We start from the raw sequence: 6,855 nt of genomic DNA on the forward strand, positions 1-6,855 counted from the left end.
GACTGATACCCCTCTCGGTTGTCTTGTACTGTTACGATGCTTTACCTTACTTAACAAATTTTGATTTTCTCGTCACTATGCGTTCTCTATCTTCCCTCTTATAGTAATTTTGTTGTGAAGAAATTATTCATTATTTTTCTCTCTGTTGTTTTCTTTGCACATTCATTGTGTCGTCAATCTTGGTTTCTCATAATTATTCTAATCTACTCCAGGTAAATGTACAACATCATTATGCTGGCTCGTCCCGGTGGCAAGACTATTGTCTTGGGACTTGAAGATGGTACAGTTTCCCCGCATGATGTAGAAGTAAGTTTTCCATGCTATTGCCACAATGTTACCCTCATTAATTCTCAACAAGAAATTCACCCCGCAAGAATCCTTCATCATCGGAATGTGTTCTTCTGCGATCTCTCTTGGGAAATATTCCTAATTGCTCAAAAGCTGCATGATGCAATGCAAACAGCAAGCTTGCTGAATGAACATTAAGCTAAGATGTTTCTGAACTACTGAAAGTCTAGCTAACTCGTTCAATATAATGGCCGACTAATCGGATGGTTGTATCTTAACTCGGCATCATAGTTGACAATTGTATCTAGGGTCTATTGGAGTCTTTATTCAAAGAGAGCTGTTTGTGATTCAGGTTTGGATCTTCATGTTAAAGTGGAAGCAATTTGGTCCGAGGTTGAGATCCTATCGGTGTTGATTTTGTGCTGTTAGAATGACGGAGGTTTGTTGGCTGGTTCCGCCTCTTCGTGGGGTTCAACTAACATAACATAAAAAGAAAACCAAAAAAGGAGAAAAAGTCGAAAAAAGAAAAAGAAAGAGAGGGGCTGTTCGTGGAGTGAAGAGTAAAGAGAGAGAGCGTTCCCGGAGAAGGCAGCACAAGAAAAGGAAAAGGGGCAGCGGCTTTCCGGTCCAGATTCGAAGGCCCAACGTTGTTGTGACTCAAATTTCAGTGTATTGTTACCGAGTCTAAATTGTTCCTTGTTTTCTCCAATCGAAGGCCCAACAAGGTTGTTGTTGGAACCAAAGTTGAAAATGTTTCTAGTGTCACGAACAAGGTCGCTAGAGTCTAATTGATGTGCATTTGAGATTGTGCTTCTATAATTCTATTTGGGATATTGAAGCTCCGTTAGTGTTGCTTTAAGCTTTGTAACAAAGAATCAGCTCTCACAAAAAGAAAAATGATACAAATGATATCTCAATATACAATGTCATCTTTAGACTTTTTAATTGGTCAATATAATCCTTGACCTATTGATAGATGTTCAATCTAGACCCCAGGTTATATGAAAATGTTCAATACCCGTTTTTCGTTAATTCAAATTTAATGAAGTCTTCTCACGTGGCTTCTAATCCATTAAATTTGAACAATGGACAAAAAATAGATATCGTGTGGATTGTTCACATAAATTTTCATATCTGCATATGATAATCGAGTTCATAATATGATAATGTACATTATAGAACATGCATCATCGGATAGTGTCTTATTATTTTAAAAAGACTGTGGTCATTGATTTAAGATCGCCTAATTGTTTTCACACATCCAACTTGACATACAATAATCAATATCATTAAATGATGTTTGATTTGTCGTTTAAGCAGATGGAAGAACTAAATTGGAAATTTAGCAATAGGTCATGGACTACACCGAACAAACTAAAAATTCAAAGACTATTTACATCATTTTTTTTCCTCATAAAAAATGCAATATTGGAATCCAACTACCAACTTGGTTTTGAAAACAGATGCCCAATAATTTGTCCCATTCCTTGTCATTAACTAGAGCAGTCCTCGTGGAATCAATGGTTGCACTCGATAACCAATTGAATTAATATTCATGATCAACACAAAAGGCAAGGTGGTGTGAACGACCGGATGAACTTAGAAGGGGCATCCAAGTATCCAAATTCACAGTAGAAAATGCAAAATCTGTTGAACTTACTCATCTCAATTGAAACTCTGGGGAGAGATTAATCAGAAAAATGAACTTAAAATGGGGCTAGACACGAATTGCTTCCTTATAATTGAACAAATTTGGTAATTTCTTAGATAAAATACTTAACCATCTGAATTTCTTTTTGCTTATCATAGAATGCTTTATTCTCATTGCTGTAGTAAAAAATCACCGTGTAGCAACCCACGGATTGGGCATGATCAGTGAGAAAAGAAAGAACCTTTTTTCCTAAACTGCATCCCCCTAGAATCACAATCAACGGCCGCGTCTTCAATATGGCCAACCTTGTTGCAGTTCCTTATAAACTTCTTCTCAATGAACACACTTCCAGTAGCGACTATCTTTCCACGATTAGTATCCTCTATGGTCATCGCCGAGAGAGCCGAGCTCTTCGAACCGCTTTTGGAAATCCTCATCAGAGATAGCATCGCAAACTATCAATTGCTGCAGTAGCTCTACAAACCCTTTGCTTTTGTGGGGGATCACTAGTTTACGAACTTGAAGATTACGTGCTTCATTTAGTGGGAGCCCAATCTGCATTTCCGGAGATGAGGCTTCTGTTTACACCAACTTCATTCACATCGACAAGGAGAGAATTAGAGTTCATAGAGTCAGAGAAAAGAACATGGAACGCATATAGAAGCTCCACCATGTTATTAACGGGAAATCACACATAAGACACGTAGCATTTCTCTATCTAAGCAAGCCACCTAGCACAGGCTTGTAGTGGCCAAATCTGCCGAGCTCTAAATCATAAAGCAAAAGATAAATGCAATTCACTTTTCTGCCTTCTTCTATGAAGGTAATATTAATGCAAATGCAATATCAGTTACTTCCTAGTGAGTCTGTTCGCAAAAGATAAAAACAAGAGGGGAGGAGGAGGAGAACTTGCTAATGAGGCTAAATGAGTATGTACGTACTCAATACAAAGAGGAGAAAGAAGCAGTTCTATAGAGTCCTTTGTTCACAGAGTGATATTCTCACTTTAAATTACAAACTTAGAAACCAGAATCGAAGAACCTATCCACAACCTGGCAACAATCACCGCTGAAAAACAGAGAACAATGAACAAGTTTCCTTGGCTTTGTCATTTTTCAAAACAGCTCATTAAAGCTTCAAATAAAATTCCAACTAAGAAAATGCCATTAATTGCATTTTTTGGTGCACAGTAGGTATCTGTAACAATGTTTGGTGTTAATACACGACACCATTCTCCATTGATACATCGGAGAACAAGATCTGCGGTTAGAGGTGGCCAAATGGACCCGTGGGCCCGGAACAGGAACTGGCCCTTTTGAGGGCCGGTTCTGGTTTGTAAATTGTTGGAACCGGCCCGGAACCGCCGGTTCCGGGCCAGTTCCGACCTGGTTTAAAAAAAAAAAAAAGAAGGAGGCCGGGTGAAAAGAGCAATTGGGCCTTGGAACCGGCGGTTCCGAACCGAAAACCGGAACCGGCCCGGACCGAAACCGCCGGTTCCCGAACCGGAACCGGCCACCTCTATCTGCGGTGCTTATTAGTCAAAAACTCGCAGATGGAGTATCTCTTTCTCAAAGCATAAAATATCTCAAAAGATTTTTCTTACATGGACTTAGTTCATGTCTAGGATATGGCAGATAAGCCATAGAATACTATCTTGACACGGCTGCATATTTTGGACACAATGCCCATGATGACCACACAACAACAGAAACAACTTTTGCCAACACTCATTAAGTGATTTGCCGGCATTCGTAAAAGCCAGTAGAATTCTTACAGGCAAAAGGGAAAAAATGAAGTTCAAAGCGATGTTGATAAAAGCTTTACTCCTAAAAACATCCAAAAATGCCTGCAAAAGCTCTATCTTTAGAGGCATTTGATAGTGGCATTTGGAAATGCCGCAATGTGTTATTTCTTGTAGCAAAAATTGTAAGTGCCAGAAAACAGTCATCGCAAATGGTCCCTGAAAACATTGCTTCACCGCGAATTAACTCCCGCTTAAAACTGTGAGGTTGAGACAGAGAGACAAATTACGAAGTTTGCAACTCCTAAACAGCCGTAACAGTATCGAAAGATTCAACCCAAAAAGCAAAAGAAAACGATGGATTACAAAAGCTTCATATCAACTCATGCATCAATGCCAGACACAATAGCAATCTCGGAGAGAGTACACGAGACTGTCCTGCGCTTTTCTAGGGTGTGATTGGGCCTAGCCATCGCTTACTTCTAATCACGCTAGCGAAGAAGTCCAGGGGCATAAAGCTTATCAAATTAAGTCGAAATTCCCAGAATCGTACGATGGCCAGCATCCACGCTCGACACCCAACACTGTCTTGCGCTTTCAATTCGGGAGGAGCCAAAAAAGATTACGCATTCCCAAGGCTCGTGATAATCACAATCACAAACCAGATGAACGAGAGAGTACCTTGGGCTCGATTTAATTGCCGTTCCCTGCTCTCCCGATTCGAAGTCGGCAAGTGATTGATGAAATGCGAGCGAGAGACAAAAGGAAGCAAAAGAATCTGAGATTTGTTGTGCCTTTGGTAACCTATTTACCCCCAAAGTAAACGAGAGGGGGACAAAAAAGAATTTCAGTTTTATTTCTATTCTCAATAATAATTTATAAAAATAAAAACGCACTTGGTAATTATAAAAAAATTATTTTTATTTTTTTATTTAATTGAGGAGACTCTATATATATATATATATTAAAATTAATATTTATTTATCTTTTTAACTTACTAAATCAAATTAAGTCACATTTGTTCAATAACTAAATCAAATTAAATCAATATATATAAGTAATTTATACATGATTTATTAAATTATAATATGGATGAGATCAACTATAAAAATATTCAAGATGTGTGTTCAAAAATAAAAGTGTTCCCAATTATTTCTAAAAACATTGCAAATGTCATCGTCACGAGTGCCACATCGACAAAAGATTAACGGTTAAAAACTAAAATAGAAGAAAAAATTATAATTCACTGTCCATCATCTTCAACCTTGCGATCAGTCGGCCAAAGATTGTCCGGTGCTCGTCGTCGCTATTCGCTGCCTAAACCTCCCAGCAACGTTGGTCGACCCTTGCTTGACCTCCCACCAAATCTGTCCACGGCGGCCACTAGCTTCGTGGTTGGATCTGGCTGCGAAGTTCACAGCCGCCATGGCCACTCGAGCTCGAAGCTGGCATAAGGGTTTGAGAATTTCATCTGCTTTGCGAGGGAATGGGCAAGCCCTACACTTTGGCTTCTGTTGGCCCTGAGTCGCTGAGCGCCGCAGCCCCAAAGCTTCTAGTGCTCCAAGTCCTTGTACTGCAGGTAAAGGCTATCCTTTAGCGGAAGTCCCTCCAGGCTATGCTTCTTCTCTTCGACCTTTCCCTGACGATGCACCTCTTGCCTGTCCATGGCTCATCTTTTCCCAATCAACAAAATGAACAATAACATCTCATTTTTTTCCCCTGAATCAGACCTCAAAGCTTGCCGCCGCCATGACCAGATCTATTAGATGTGGTCAAGCAAGGGACGATGAGCGCCGTCGGAGGTCCAAACGGAAGTGGGTCGCAACAAACCATCGCCCAAGGACATTGCGGGGTCGAAGACAATGAATAGTGACTTTTCCTTTTTCTTCTTTTTAATGTTGTGCCATCTTGGATTTATGTTAGGTTTTTAACTGTCACTTTTAGTAAAAGAGGGTAAATGTGTCACGAGATACAAATTTAGGATTTTTAGTGCCACAAAAAAAATTATGATAAATGTATCGTAATAGGCATAGTTTGGGATTTTTAATGTTACAAAAAAAAATTCAAGGTAAATATGTCACAATGGACAAAGTTTAGGGTTTTTTGTGATACTTTCCCTTAAATTTATTAATTCCAAACAATGACTCATATTAACAAACACTGAATTAATATTTATAGTGTGAATTCATTTTTAGGCTCTCTTTTATTATTTATTTGTTTGTATATTTGAATTAAGTTAGTTTGATTGTAATAAGTATAGAAATTATAATTTATCATGTACATATAAAAATATATGTTTAATATATACAGTGTCCCAATATATCAAAATTGTTTAGACCTTTTGACATATGCAAACGACGATACACTTGATACCTTGGTAGAGACATACGTGAAGTAAGAGCACAAAGTACCACCATGCATAGGCTCATATATTTCCATTGCATGCTTTTCTACAACCGTGCCAAACACCATCCTCGACTGAGAAAAATACTAGAGGAGAACATTCAGAACGTATGCCACAAAATGAGGCAATTGACGGATACTTCCCACATTGACCATCCATCTTTTCTCTAAAAAAAAAATTACATCAGTGACTCACATAACTATGGATGCCATAAGACACTTGACTAGTCTTAACAAGAATGGATATTTCTTCGGATTTGATCTCTCTGTTACACGAAATTAAAAACCAAACTGTCACTAGACAGTACTGTTCCATTGAACTTCGCGCAGCCGACCCAAACACACGCACTTTGCTTCCTGACCACGCACAGCACAAGCAATCACGGTCATGACTGATAGAATCGACGACACCAAGCCAACACAAGATCGATCGAGAACTCCATCTGACCCCTCGCACGCACAATTCTTGGACCAAACGAAAGAAACGTGTCACGATCATTCCTCCGTATATCATCAAAACAGTCCGAGAACGAACGATCAAAAAGAGAAACGCTCTTACGAAGCAGACACGATCAACGAAAAGTACGAAGAGACAGAAAAGGAAAAAAAAAAAAGAAAAAGAAGGGGAAAAGGCGGTACCTAAGTTGCAATCGGCGGGGTTGAGAGCCACACGGTGGTCGGGCTTCGACTCCAAGGCGTCGCGGCGTCTCGTCCTCTTGAGGTTCTGCTCGAATTCGTCTTCTCCGGAAGGTTCGTGTTCCAGAGAAGCCAT

The 6,855-nt window shown here is 39.4% G+C and overlaps 1 pseudogene; it reads right to left on the minus strand.

Moving 5' to 3' along the window:
* Positions 1-1,938: 1,938 nt before the first annotated feature.
* On the minus strand, positions 1,939-6,855 carry LOC125314002 (annotated as a pseudogene).

Source organism: Rhodamnia argentea, chromosome 3, assembly GCF_020921035.1.
Source record: "Rhodamnia argentea isolate NSW1041297 chromosome 3, ASM2092103v1, whole genome shotgun sequence".
Classification (NCBI taxonomy): Eukaryota; Viridiplantae; Streptophyta; class Magnoliopsida; order Myrtales; family Myrtaceae; genus Rhodamnia; species Rhodamnia argentea.